Below are 15,639 nucleotides of genomic sequence, written 5' to 3'. Positions count from 1 at the left end.
GGCTATTCCATTGGTTCAAGAATAAGATAATTCAACAACTTACAGGGCTAACTGAAATGCTTTCTCTAATTGAGTTCCCATGACAAAAGTAGGAAGCATTTGCAGAGAAGGGCTGAAGCCTAATCCTAACAATTCTCCATACTAAATATTTGCTAATTCACTAATTAGGGTTCATAGCAACCTTCCAACTTTAAAAGACTTTTCTCAAGACACACTACTCGGTCTTATTAATAGTACTGTAACAGGTGTTAGCATTTTTTTCTCTCCTACTGAATCTTAAATCACACCCATTAAAATTTGGCTTCTCTCTCTTTTCAGCCAAGTTGTCAATTCATGCTTCCAATGCATCCCGGTACAGGGAGGTCAATGGGTATTCATTATCTATCTCAGTAAGTTAAGCATTTTTTCAAGCCTATTTAGCAACAGTTTGTTTGCTGACAGCAGCATTTCCTAAACTGTTCACAGTAACTCCGTGAGTACTGGGGGCTAGTGAGGCCCAGAGTGGGAAGGGATGGGACAACGAGCACTCAAATGTGCTCAGGAAATTCTGTAGAGTCAAAGGCACCTTATAAGCATATTAAATTTTGAGAAGCATTGCATTAAAGAACCTCTTTCCAAATTGTAAAGTACTAAAGACTCTTTTCCAAGGTCCACTTAATTAACAGTTTGAGAATGTGATCCTAAGGATCTTTCTGTGGAAAACAAAAAACAAATCTTAGTCAATCATCACAGATTGTGCAAGGAAAGGGGAGGGTATTGTGATATTTCGTTAGCTTAAACTTCTTTTCCTTACTATACAGATGCAGATAAAAAAACAAACTGAGCTTTTCTCTTTAATTCAGGCTGCAGTTTTCAAGGCTGAATCTTCCCTACTGGGCAGCAAGTGCAATATTCCTGAACTTGCTCTGAATACCAAGGAGAGAGCTCCCTATTTTGTCCATGTTACAACCTCCACTATCTTTATAGGAAAAAGCAAATTCATGATTTGGATGATATAGGTAGGGAAGATTGGGGAAAATTAACTTGACTCTAAATGCGTTATTATCATAATTTAGGAATACCTGCCCTCTATTTGTATTCTGAACTTATAGTCAGTTACATATTTCTTCAAATATTAATTTAAGATGCGTTAGAGTGGAGGTAATTTTTTTTTACTAGTTCTAACCTTGGTGATCACTATTTAAAAGTCACTTACAGATGGATGGAGAAAATTTAGAAATGTCCAAAACAAATCAGTTTAATGTCAAAATAAGCTTCCAAGTAACGGCACAGTCCTTTCAGAAGAACTGTAATAAGATATGATCCAAACCATATCCCACTGCAACCTTTCTTTGTACTCCGAAGTACCTTTTACAAAGCAACCCTTTTTTCTTAACCACATGCACCAGTCACACAAACTTTTGTCCAGGCATGTCTAAAGTTAGAAAACAAATTCTATAGAACTCTAAAGGTAGGGAATATGTACATATATCATCAGTTCAGCCTGTTTTTATTGTGTATATATAGTCATCCCTACCAGGCCCTATCTCACATGGTTTTAGCTGGATGGAGAGGAAAAGGTTGTTAAATTATGTGAGTTAATAAAGAGAATTGCTGAGTTCCAGAACTTGAAGAAAAAAGGGAAGTGCACTCAGAGATGAGGTTGTGAAAAGTTTCCTCCAGCAGAGAGAGAGAATACATAGAAAAATTCATTTAGAATTTTAAAAGTTACCACATAACTAAATTCATAATGGTGGACCTACTCTCAAGTAAATGAAGTACAGCAACTGCTGGTTTATCAGGTAATAGAATTCTCTATTAACCTGTTCTGTAAATTGATAGTCCAGTAAAAATGGTTGTAACTCTAAAAATTCAATGAGATTTTGAAATGTTTTATGACTATGACTCCATTGTCTATTTTTTTGAGAAGTAGTAATTCACACTTATCTGAATATTTCATAAAAATAATATCATATTCTGTTCAAATTAGGCAGGTGTTGGCCACTACTTTCTCCTATCTCAAATCTATCCTACACACCAATGTAAGGTTAATGTTCTCAAAGCACCATTTTTATCATGATATTGTTCTGCTCAAAAAATACTCACATCCATACTCTCCCAATATATAAAAGTCAAATATCTTAGCCTGGTTTTCAAAATCCTCCACTACCTGGTAACAAGCTTCAGTTCTGGTCTTCCCTTAACACCAATCACATACATAACCCTCTGATGCAACAGTACTCACTTACTCTAGTAAAATGCACTGGGCATACCTTTATTTTCCCCTTTCCTCCTATCTAAAAATTTCTCTATCTGAATCCAAGCAATCTTCCAATGCCAGATCTAAAGCCTCTGCCATAAGTTCCTCTCTACCCTCAAAACAAAATTATCTCCTTTTCTTATTTCCAATAAGCCTTTCAAGCATTCATTCTTTAATTCCATTAATCCCATATATTTTAAGTAACTTCTATGCACTAATAAGCATTATGTTAAGCTATCTGGGCTACAAAGATACATAAAACAAGGTCCCTGCCTCTTAGGCTCATAGCGTAACAGGGGAAATAGTAGGGTCTATAACAGAGGTATAAACAGTGGAGAAAGCAAAGTTATAAAGAAGGATTGCTCAAAGCTGCCTGGAAAGATAAGAATTGGCTTTCTAAAGAAGGTGACATTTATATTGAGTTTCAAAAGATGGGTAGGAATACAGCAGATGAAGAAGTGAAAGGATTTCCAAGCAGAGAAAACAGTACATGCAATGGCAGAGGCAAGAAAAAGTTGGCATGTCTGAAGAACTATAAATAGATCAGTATGGCTGGAGTTCACAGTACATTAACTAATTCCACCAACACTTATTTACTATCCAATAAGTGTTTTTCCTCAAAGAATGTGCAAGAGATATGACAGGAGATGAGAATGGAAAAGTAATGAAGGGTCTTGTTTGCCCTACTAAGAAATTTGGACTTTCTTCTTTAGCAATGGAGAGCCCCTGAAGAAATTTAAGTACTTACCTGTATCACTCCATGTGTATGAGATGGTTCTATAAGTTTAAAAAAACTTTGTTTTTCAAAAACAACAAAACCAGTATTTATTCAAATGGATATTACCCTTTTCAAAGTAATTACCTTGTTAAAGTTATACATTTATTTCAATGATACTGTTATTAGTTAAAAATAATTTTCTTAGTAGTTCTTTTAGAAAATGACTTCAGATACACCCAAAAGGATCACAAAGTTTTGTTCTTCTTGAGGTGGAAAATGCCAAAAGTCACTAAGAGCTAAGTTTGGTAAATAACATGGTGATCAAATTATAGAAACATAATCTGTGGGTTAAATTTTAAATCAATTAAATAAGGTCAGCCAGAAAATAATCAGAATTAGCATTTATAGATTACTTACTATGCGAGGTACCATATTAAGCACTTTATATATACTAACTTATATACCTCCCATAACAACTCTGTAAAGTATATATATAAGAAAAATCAGCCTTTACCCACCCCCCCATCTTTTCCCTTCTCAGGAATTGGATCTGGCTTCAGCAAACTCAGAAGAACGAAAGTCAGAAGTTAATCATCAATGAGGAAAAATCAGCCTTATTATTTCAGTTATACCTGCTGAGTGTTTCCTTAACTAAATTACAAATCACTGTACCCATATGTAGCAGTTTGATATAGTTATGAACTCCAAAAATGGATATTGGCTTATGTTTGTAATCTGATTTGTACCTGGGCATGACTGAATTATGATTAGGGCATTGAGTCCCCACCCTCCAAGGGTGATAAAAGGCATGGCAAAAAACAGAGTTGAGGGCTTCTGATGTTGGAGTTTTGATGTTGGAGTTTGATGCTGAGGACTTACGCTGGAGCCCTGGGAAGTAAGCTCACAGAGGAAAGAGAAGCCAGTCCCAGGAAGAAAGGAACCTTGAACCCAGAGAAAAGCAAGCCCCAGGAATGTAGGAACCCAGGAAGCCTGAACCCTTGCAGATGTCAGTAGCCATCTTACTCCAAATAGACTTTGGTGAGGGAAGTAACTTATGCTTTATGGCCTGGTACTGTAAGCTTCTACCCCAAATAAATACCCTTTATGAAAACCAACCAATTTCTGGTATTTTGAATCAATACTCCTTTGGCTGACTAATACACCATATAACATTTGGCATAATTAATTCAAAGCAAACAGTATTGAGCAGTCATCATGAACCAGACACCGTGTGAGACACCCAAGAAATAAAGAGTATGGTTCTTGCCCTAAAGAAGCTAACATGGGAGAGATAGGGCACCAGCTTATGCAAGATAGGTTTTAAGGTACAATCCTTATTATAAAGACTAAGAGAAAATACATCAAGATATTAACAGTGCTCAATACTTTCCCCTTCTGTGTATTTTCTAAATTGTTTACAATAAGCATGTACTATTACTATACTTTGATTATTGTGACAGTTTGAAATTCTTTCCTAAATCCCAAAAAGAAAACAATTATGTTCTTGAACAAATTCATTTCGGCAGGTGCGGATCCCTTTTGGTTGGACTAAGACAGTGAGGTGTGACTTAGGCTGGGTCTCTACCCTCTTACTGGAGGTTTATATAAAGGGAAACAGAGGGACACAGAGAGAAAGGAAGCTGCTATTTTTGATCTTGCCATGTGAGAGAGGAGTTGAGAACTGCTGGCAGCCAAAGCTTAAGCAGGAAGTCCCCAAGTGGTTGAGCCCAAGGAGCAGCTCAAGGTTGAAGATATAAGCTCTATGCCTGATAGCCCACAGCTGAATTCAGGAAGAAAGGTGAGAGCCAAGACTGGGAGGGGAGGTCAGAAGAGACAAGCACTATGTCTGGTTGTCCACAGCTGAGTCTACAGACGGCAGATTCTGGAAGGGAAGACAAGGACCCCAGCAGAGATCAGCGGCCATCTTTGCCAAGTAGCAGGACGCTATGATCACCAGTTGCTGACGTTGGTGAGAAAGCATCTCTGATGGTGCTTTGATTTGGACATTTTGCAGCCTCAGAACTGTAAGCTTTTACCCTAAATAAAACCACAATTATAAAAGCCAACACATTTCTGGTACTGTGCATCAGTAGCCTTGTGGCAAACTAAGACAATAATCAAGAAAAGTAAAGTTTAAAATAGAAAAAGTGTGGAACTTGGCACTTGATGAGTTCTCAGGAAGTATCTGAGTAGTTGTATGCTGATGAACATTTAAACTTTTTTAAAATATGAAACTTTATAAATCCATCCAAATTATGATGACTTTTCATCACCTCAGGAGTTGCAAATCACCATGATCATCTTATAAGCCTTCTCCTTGCTTCTGCCCTTGACCTCCTTTATCTATATACAACAAAGCAACCAAAGATACAAATAATGACACTGCTGATCAGTCTTTCAATGGCTTCAGTAAAAAGTAAAGCCCTTCCAAAGGCCCTACAAGATATTAGTTCTCTCTTATCTCTCTGATCTAATACTTCTCTCCTTGCCACCAATTCTAACCACACTGGCCCCTTTACTATTCCCAGAATACACCAGACATGCTCCCTTGTTGTTCACTCTCATTCCAGAGAGTCACCTGGTTTGCTACATCATCTTTTTCAGGTCTTCATTCAGATGTCATTCTTTCAGAAAGATTTTTCCTGTATTCTTACCTACAGATCTAACACTGTCCCCCATCCCAAAACTCTCTCTCTTTATCTGATTGATTTTTCTCTTTTCAGTATTATCTTATACACTGTTTTACTTGTTTTCTATCTCCTTTGCCTAGTTCCAAAGGAGAGAAATTGTTCTGTTTTCATCACTCATGTATAACCAGTTCCTAGAACAGTGTCTGACACATGATAAACGATTGATCATTATTCAATGAATGAATGAATGAATGAATGAAGGGCAAGATTCCAAATAGTGGTTTAAGCTTGGTCTTGAGGCAGAAGACCTGGATAAAATTCCAGTCCCACCACTCTGTGGTTGCGTTTCCTCATTTATAAAATGGTGATGATGGTATCAATCTCACAGGATGGCTTTCAGGACTAGAATAATGCCCATAGAGCACAGTCTTTGGCAAACAGTAAATGTTCAATAAATGTTAATATTATTATGATAACAAACATATCTCATTCCCCAAATGCCTCCACCACATTACATCATTTCTAGTACCAGTTTTTCAGGAATAGTACTTTGCAAAATCCTTGAATTCTAATGTGCCAATTTAAAATAAAATCAATATCATTTTGTGTCAAATCTTATCCTACACAAGATTCAATTCTCCTGTTGTAGCTTGTAAAGACAGACAGGGAGATAGAAGTGTTTGTTTTACCTAAAAATAAACAAAACTCAGGTGCAATATAAAATTGCACAAAATGCTACATTTGTTACAATTATTTATCTAACTCTGGTGCCTCTTTCATAAAATCATACCAGAAAAGGTTCTGTCGGGAAGCTGATGTAGCTCAAGTGGTTGAGCACTACGGCTTCCCTCATACATGGTCTAAGGTTCAATCCCTGGTCTGGTACTCCCAAAAAAGAAAGAAAAGAAAGGAAAGAAAGGAAAGGGGGAGAGGGAAAGAGGGAGAGAGAAAGAAAGAGAGAGAAAGAGAGAGAAAGAAAAGAGAGAAAGAAAGAAAGAAAGAAAGAAAGAAAGAAAGAAAGAAAGAAAGAAAGAAAGAAAGAAAGAAAGAAAGAAAGAAAGAGAAAGAGAGAAAGAGAGAGAGAAAGAAAGAGTCAGATAAATGGAATGCTATACTATTAATTCTAAGACAATTTTTAGAAGTTTTCAATTCTTGTAGCATTTACCAAATTAGAGTTCCCATTTGCTGAGAAACCCACCTAAGAAACTCCCCAGTGGCAGAAGATATTCTGACTTAGTTCAACTACGATGTATTAGATGTTGAAGTAGGGGCCTTCATGAAGTACATAAACATTTAAAAGAAAAAAAAATCCTTAATAACCCCAAGACTTTATTTTTCAATAAAGACAATAAGAGTGTTGAATTATAGTTCACAAAACTAAACTTTAATCTGGACACCACTGCTTATTAGCAATGGTACTTAATGATTTTCTCATGTATAAAATAGGATATTCTATAAAATAGGATATGTATCTTGTTGAATTTTTGTGAAAATCCCTTAAGATGAACATTTGTGGAAGTAAACTATACTCTTAACTGTACTGCAGCACAAAAATTTTACTATAAGCATATATACTAAGGGATTTTTACAGTAAAATAAAAGTAATACTCTCACAACCCAACCGTTTTCATATTTTGTGTATTCCCTTTAAGACTGTGTCTTCATAAGCTATTTTATAAAGTTGCAATCATGTGCACTTGGGGGAAGACAGTACATATACCATGTCTTTTCTAGAGCCACATGACCCAGATTAAAATTCTAGTTCCTAAACTTACTAGCTGTTATGACCTGGGCAAGGTTCTCAAACCCATTTAATCCTGTTTTCTCAATCTTTTCCAGGGGAAAAATAAGAGTACCCTATGTGATAAGGAGGTGTGAGAAAGAAATGAGTACAGAACTCAGCACACAGTAAATTTTTAAAAAACCTTAGCTAAAAAGCAAAAATTAAACTTGGTATTCTGCTTTTTTAAACAGTTAACATTATTTAATAAGCCAAAAGTACAGTTATTTAAATTATCATAAGAAAGGTTCTTTCACAAAGCTACTTTGCAGTCACTTTTCTTTCAATTCTCTCCCTACTGTCCCCTTATCTAAGTATTTTATAATGTATAAAAGAATCCTTCTATTGCTTCGTATTTCCAGTAGAGGTCTCCATCTAAAAAATAATGTACCAGGCTGAAAACTTTAAATTAGTATCTCTGAGTTACTAACAAACAAACGAAAAAAATACCAAAAAAAACCAAACAAACAAACAAAAAAAACCCTAATTAATGTCCAGCTTTATCAAATATGTAAGTTTAAATTTCTCCAAGCAAAATATTAAGTAGATAAATAAGGATTAGCTGTAATAAAAAATGAATTTTTTTTTTTTTTTTACCAGTGATTGTTATATGTTTGCTGCGCTCTCTAATCTTATAAATGCAATCGTTTGGAAAGAAAAGAGAAAGAGACAAGACTGTTGGGTGCAAATGATGAATCAAAAGCAAATTTATTACTTCTACAGTCCAACAATTTAACACCTCACGGATTGTATAAGTCAGTAGAAGCATCTTAATGTAAAAGTAAAGGTCAAGTTTTATAGTAGCTAAGAAATCTCTGATAATCTTCTAAATATATGCCTTTGAAAACAGAATGAATTGGCTAGTATAATAAAGTAAACTCTGAATTGCTTTTCCTTTTCCCTCCCATCATTAAGTACCAGTGATTATACGCAAGTTATTCTTATGCTCACCTTAGTTGGCTTTTCAGTAAAATTATACCTAGCCTATGAGAAATCAGGAGGCTGGACCAGATTCTTGAAACCCCTTCTACCTTCTAATTCTGATATTGATGATGCTATGGACTAACACATTCAGAAGCCAATATTCAGTTACAGCTTAGTACGTACTTCTTGTTCATATCTTTAGGAATCTAAATATTCAGGCTCTATAAGCTCTACTACTACATCTCTATAAAACAATAAATTTGAATACAATAACTACATCAATTTAGCCCCTTAAATTTGTAAGACTTTGTAAATTCAGGCACAAATTCAAATTCAAATACAAGATTTGGAATACTCAAAAATTGAATGATAAATTACCAAGCAATTTACTTATGGCTTGAAAGAGTACTTGCGGTATGTATAGGTATGTGTGCATACACACACACTTAGGCTCACCCCCATAGTTTATAAAGTGGGAGAAAGAAGGATGAATGTTCCAAGGCAACTCTCAAAACTAACAGATCTTTTAATATCCAAATTACGTTTAATCCTGAGTGCAAATTTTACAATGACAAATATAAAAATAACACATTTAATTTAGTAGTGGTAGATTTGAATGAAATCACCCAAACAAGTATATAAGATTTCTGATTTCTAAAGTGTGAATTTGCTTTCCTTCTCACAGGGTAGACAACCTATAAAGAAGTCTTTTAAACTAAAAACCATTACTTTTCAACTTGATTTAAGTCATGGTTTGTATTAGTCTCAACATTAAAATCAAGCTATGATTTAAATTATTGCCTTGTTCTGTTAAATAACAAGTGATGCAAAGGCCAGCAAAGAAAAGGTGCTAATAGACAGGACAATAGCAATTTTGCTCATTCAATAAAGACATAGGAATACCTTTATATATCACAGAATTATTGCAACTAAAATTAGTAGAACATATAGGGAGTTAAGACATTGAATCAAGAACACATTAATAGGCAGTATCTTACCTAAAGGGATCAAACTAAGGTCAGAAGCAAGATACAGAAAGGATGTCCCCTTCTTCCCTACTACTTAATAATATGGAGGTAATGGTTAATGTAATTAGACTAAAGAAAATAAACAAAAACATAAAAATTGAAAAGAAGGGGCAAAACCATCCCTATTTGCAGATGACATGCTATTACACCTGGAAATCCCCTTCACCTCCCCCCCCCCTCAAATCAACACTAAAACGAATATAAACAGTAAAATGATTTTTAAAGAGATTACAGTATAAAATATTAGATTTCATATAAGCAAACAATAAGTAATCATAAGATACAATGGAAGAAAAGATCATAATTGCAATAGCAACATGAAATGTATAGACTGAAGAATAAACAAGAAATTTTCAAAAGTTATGAGGAAAACTTTAGACTCTTGAACAACACAAAAATATCTGAGCAAATGGAAAGTCTTCCCTTGTTCTTGGACAGAACAACTCTACTGAGGTGTCAGTTCTTCTAAGTTACTTTATAAATCTAATGTACTCCCCCAGAAAAAGACCAATAAGATTTTCTTCTGTAACTAGAAAAAATACTAAAGTTTATATTAAAAAGCAAACAGAAATGAATACCCAAGGAAGTCTGTGGAAAAAAAAAAAAAAAGAACTATGAGATGGGAATGGCATTACCAAATACTAAAACATGCTAAGAAATCTCAATAATTAAAAGATAATGAGGGAAGTGGATATGGGTCAACCAACTGGGCTCCTGTCTACCATATGGGAGGCCCTGGGTTCACTTCCCAGGGCCTCCTTGTGAGGGCAAGCTGGCCTGTGCCTGCAGAGAGCTGATGGCCAGCGCCTGTGGAAAGCTGGTGCAGCAAGAGATGCAACAGAGACATCAGACACAGAAGAATGCGCAGCGAATGGACACAGCAGACAGCAAGCAAGTGGTGGGGGGGAGGGTGGGTGATAAATAAATAAAATAAATCTTTAAAAAAAAGATAGTGAGATAACATTTCCCACCCCAGGACTGATAAAACTTTAAAAACTTGACAATATACGGCAAGGGAACAGGCGCGCTCATCACTGGCTGGTAGGAACACAAAATAGTTCTTTCTTACAAAGGAGAATTTAAAAATATTTAACAAAACTACACATGCATTCATTCTTTGACTGCTAGGTCAATCCACACCTTAGTTATTTACTCTGAGGATACACCTCCCAACAATTTAAAAATATGACTGCATAAGGTTACTCAGATTTGCATAAGATTACTAATTTTGTCATTATTTGCATTGGAAACAACCTAAGAGCCATTACACAGGAGATTGGTTGAATAAACTAGGATACCTCCACACAAAGGAGCACTGTGCAGCTAAAAAAACAAACAAACAAACTCAAAGAACTAAGAGTGATTTTAAAGATATATTGTTAAGTGAAAAGGGGAAAATACTCAAAAAAAAAGGTGTGCTTTCTTCAATCTAAGAAAGAAAACTAAGAATGCATATATGTATGTACATATGTATGTCTCTGCTTACTTTCACAAAAAGCAGCACAGGAAGAATACCAAAAACTAAGGAAACTGGTTACCAAAAGAGCACAGGCGGGAATGAAGTAGAAGAGCTAGGGAAGGGAGGAACCCCTGAGTATATCCTTTCTTAAATTTTGATTTTAGAAACATAAATGCTTTACAAATACATACAAATAAGTGAAAGTAAATGAACAAAGATGGGGGAAAACACAAAACTGATTACAAATGGAAACAGTATGAATTCTTATGGTACTTGAAATTAACAAACACTCGGAAAAAAAAAAAGAATCGAAGCATTGTGAACTTCTAAACACAATACTTTATCCATATACAGTGGTACCTTGGTATTCATCATTAATTGGTTCCAGGAGGTGCAATGAGTACCAAAAATGATGAGTACCAAACTAATTTTTCCCATAAAAAACAAAGTAAATAAATTGAATGCATTTCCAAACCAAAGACAATGCACATTTTTAAGGCAATATGTAAAAAGATAAGGGTTGTATATTATTACTGTACATGAGAAGTAAACCTAGAAATAAATACTTAGATTATATGAAATAAAAACTTAACTTTACCTGTACTGAGAAGAGTCCATGGCCTAATGGGACGGTGGGAGAAGAGTGGGAGGAAGAGAGGTCACATTGTTGCTTGGAGAGAGAATACCCTCCAAAAGAACATCCGGCACTTGCACTTCAGGCATTCTTTCTCTTTTTTGCCTTTTTTCAACTTGCACCACAGGCTCTGACACACTCTTTGTCACCTTCACTAAAAACTCATCCAATGAGGGCTGCCTCTGTCTTCCTTAGAGAATTCCTCGAAAGTGTGAAATTGTTTGGTCATTCAATAAATTTGCATTTCTGCTTGTCAGAGCTTTGTCCAGATGGTACTTCTCCAAAAGTTTTGAACTTCTGTCCATTTTGCACATGTTTTTTTTTTTTTTATCAAGGAACTGGGGACATCCTCCCTTATCTCCTCCTCACCTGAAGAAATCTTCTCAGCCATCTCTTGTTGCTGCTCTTCTGTAGCTCCTGCAGCTCCTCAGTGCTGATCTCCTGACGATGTTCCTCCACATCAGCAGCATTGACCCCAGCCCATGGATTGGCCAAAGGTACAATGTCCTGCACAGCTGTGCCCTCTGTACCTGCAGGCTTGGGTCAGCCTCAAACCCTTCCAAGTCTCTCTAAGTCACAGCTTCTGGCCACAAACTCTTCCATGCTGAATTCGTTGTCCTATAAGAGACCTTGTTCCAGGTCTTATCAATAAGGTTAAGGCAGCACTGAATATTGAAAAGCTCCTTCCAGAATTTGGTGAGGGTCACCTGGGTGTCAGAGGTGATCTCAAACACCTCTGGAGAAGTGTCTGGGGACACGACTTTCTGAAGTTTGAAATGTCCATGGGCTGGAAGAAAGGAGTAGTGCTGGGGGGCAGGAACCTTACAGAGATGAAGCTGAACTCTCCAAGCCTGGAGGGTGGGCAGGCGCATTGTCCAAAAGCAGGAGAGCTTTCAGAGGCAAGTCTTTCTCCAGCAAATCTTTTTCCACCAAGGGCCCAAACACTTCATTAATCTACTTGGTAAAAAATTGCCTCATGACCCAAGCTTTGCTGTTTGCTCTCCGTATCACATGGAGTTTGCTTTTTATGACATTATGCTTATTGAAAACTCACAGGTTTTCACTATGATAGACTAGTAGAGGCTTGAATTTTAAGTCTCCACTAGCGTTCCCCCACAACAAGAGAGTGAGCCTGTCCTTCGTTGGTTTGTGGGCTGGTGATGCCTTCTCCTCTTTGGTAATGTAGGTTCTACTTGGCATTTTTTTCCAAAAAAATTCCAGTCTCATCACAGTAAAAAACTTGGTGAGGAATAAAACCCTCGGCCTCTATGCAGTCTTGAAATTCACTGACGAATTCATCAGCAGCCTTTTTATTAGCACTCACTGCCTCACCATGTCTCAAGACACTACGGATGCTGGTCCTCTTTTTAAAATTATCAAACCAGCCGTGGCTGGCCTTAAAAACTTCAACATTCTCATCACTCAGTTCCGTTTGTTTTTCAAAAGATTGGCATGCAACACTTTTGCTTTTCCACATATCATGGCTTCCGATACACTGTCGCCTGCTAACTGCTTCTCGTTTACCCAAATTAATAACAGCTTTTCAACTTCCCCAAGTGTTTGGGAATGCTGCTTTGTTACTGCTTTAACTCTTTTCCCAACATCAGCCTTTTTTATCACTTCTTTATTCTTAATGATGGTGGGCATACTGCATTCCCTAGCAAGACCAATAATGTGAATATCGCTCTCATATTTACCTATTTTTTTTTTTTGTTCAATGGTGGTGCGAAGTAATTTTCTTTTCTGCTCAACGCTATCACTACTCATTTTCTTAGTACACATGATGAGAAAAGAAATGCAAAAATACACAAAATGACCACAGAAGCTAAGATAAGACCATAATGGATGTGCACAGGGTAAGAGCTACCACGTGACTAATGTGTGATCTTTTGTTTTGGCTGGAAAGGGTAGTGACTCACAAGGCAACTGACACGGACAAGTCAGAGTACCAAACTGACAAAAAAATATGTCAAAATGTGTCAAGTACCAAATTCGAAGAGTTTCGAAGCAGTTGAGTACCAAGATAAGACTGGATTATCATTCTAAGCACAAAAAGACTACAAATCTTTAATTCTACATGGTAGGTTTCCTGATTGTAGTGGTATGTGCATAGCAATTCAAAAACTATTCTATGTATATTGCAGAACTGAGAAATGAATAAATATATTGTTATAGGGATCTAGTATTCTCATTGTGGAAGAAGGGCAATATATGCAATGGAAGAAGGCAAGAAGAAACTTGTGGTGTGATTTTAATTAGGTATCAGTACAGCCTCATGATTTTCAAAACATGTGTTTTTATATATTTACATATAAAATAAACTTATTCACTTACTCTGTCCCTTTAAAGGGGCTGGAAGCAAAGATAATCCAACAGGGAAGCAGAGTTGGCCCAGTGGTTAGGGCGTCCGCCTACCACATGGGAGGTCCGTGGTTCAAGCCCCGGGCCTCCTTGACCCGTGTGGAGCTGGCCCATGTGCAGTGTTGATGCGCGCAAGGAGTGCCCCCCCACACAGGGGTGTCCCCCGCGTAGGGGAGCCCCACGCGCAAGGAGTGCGCCTTGTAAGGAGAGCCGCCCAGCGCGAAAGAAAGGCAGCCTGCCTGAGAATGGCCCGGCACACACGGAGAGCTGACACAACATGATGCAACAAAAAGAAACACAGATTCTTGGTGCTGCTGATAAGGATAGAAGCGGTCACAGAAGAACATACAGAGAATCAGCGAATGGACTCAGAGAGCAGACAACTGGGGGCGGAGGGAAAGAAGGGAAGAGAAATAAAAAAATAAATAAAAATAAAAAATACAAACAAAGATAATCCAACAGCATTGAGCACAAGTACCACCCAAAACTTGGTGGTAGATGTGGCTCAAGCCACTGGGCACCTGCCTACTATATAGGAGGTTCCGGGCTCAGTTCCTGGTGCCTCCTGGGCTATCACCGCGAGCTGATTCAACAAGATGACATGACAAGGAGACACAATGAGAAACACAACAAGCGGGGATACAATGAGAAACACAAGCGGGGAGTGGATGTGGCTCAAGTGATTGGGTGCCTCCCTCCCACACTGGAGGTCCATGGGAGGTTCCGACGAGGAGATGCAGGAAGCACACATGAACAGACAGAGAGAGCAGGCAGCAAGCACAAACAATAAGGGGTGGGGTGGGGAATAAATACATCTTTAAAATAAACAAAAAAACAAATAAATATTATTCCACACTGAAAGGTATGTGGACTCCTAGAAGAAATAGTTAACGCTAGGGCTAGAAAGGTAAAAATACCATTTAACCCTGGAAGATCTCATTATGCCATAAAACCAAGGAAGAGCTAAAAAATGATAGAAACTTGTTAATAAGGACACAGGGAACAGCTTGATACAGCTCTCAGTGGTCAAATCTGAACAAAACTTCTAATCAAAACTTGGAATGATAATAGATTTAAACCAATTGTATAAAATAAAAATTAAATAAGAATGAAAATATTTTTCCTTAATCTAGGTTGCCAATTAATAAATAAAAGAGAAATGATAGTATTACACAATAAGCATCTTGCATCCATCAAGATTCAATGAATGTTAATTTGAGCAAGAATTATCAGTGGATGTTAAAACTACCAGGTAAAAGGTCTGATGGTGAGCAAGATATTTATACATCCTCGAAGTATGTCTCATAGGTTCCTTACTGATTATAAAAGGGAAAATGGTAACTCTACAGTAGGGGAGAAATCTGGAGGACAGCACCTTTAACCAAAGTTATCATCAGCAATACTGGGAAAAAGTGGTGCTGCATCTTCTGCCAAAAATTGCTAGCCTAAATCTAAACCTGAAAAATACATCAGACAAATCCAAATTCTAAGGTATATTTTGCTATGTTATTTTAAAAAGGTAATATCATGAAAGACAGAAAAAGGCTGAAGAATTGAGACATGACAGCTAAATGTAATGCAAGATCCAGGATGCGGGGGTAAAAGGGGTAAGACTGCTAAAAAAGATATCTTTGGGACAATCGGCAACATTTGAATAAGGTCTGTATATTAGACAATACACTTGTACCCATGTTAAATTTTCTGAATTTGATAACTGTACTATGGTTATATAAAAAATGTCCCTCTTACTAGATGATATATATTTATGTTTACAAGTTATGACACATGGTATCCGTGACTTACTCTCAAATGATTAATCACAGCAATAATAATGTGTGTCTACATGTACACACCATTACATATAAA

At 36.8% G+C, this 15,639-nt stretch overlaps 1 protein-coding gene and 1 non-coding gene across 3 annotated transcripts in view; both read right to left on the bottom strand.

Annotated features, from left to right (window-relative positions):
* ARID2 (AT-rich interaction domain 2) overlaps positions 1-15,639 on the bottom strand; it is a 230,771-nt gene that overhangs the window by 204,652 nt on the left and 10,480 nt on the right. The window lies entirely within an intron of this gene.
* On the bottom strand, positions 3,490-3,560 carry LOC111767057 (small nucleolar RNA SNORD59). The gene has a single exon (XR_002798959.1). It is a non-coding gene; the product is annotated as a small nucleolar RNA SNORD59 (small nucleolar RNA).

Source organism: Dasypus novemcinctus, chromosome 12, assembly GCF_030445035.2.
Source record: "Dasypus novemcinctus isolate mDasNov1 chromosome 12, mDasNov1.1.hap2, whole genome shotgun sequence".
Classification (NCBI taxonomy): Eukaryota; Metazoa; Chordata; class Mammalia; order Cingulata; family Dasypodidae; genus Dasypus; species Dasypus novemcinctus.
The sequence above is the reverse complement of the archived record's forward strand: the minus strand, read 5'-3'. Positions and strand labels throughout refer to the sequence as shown.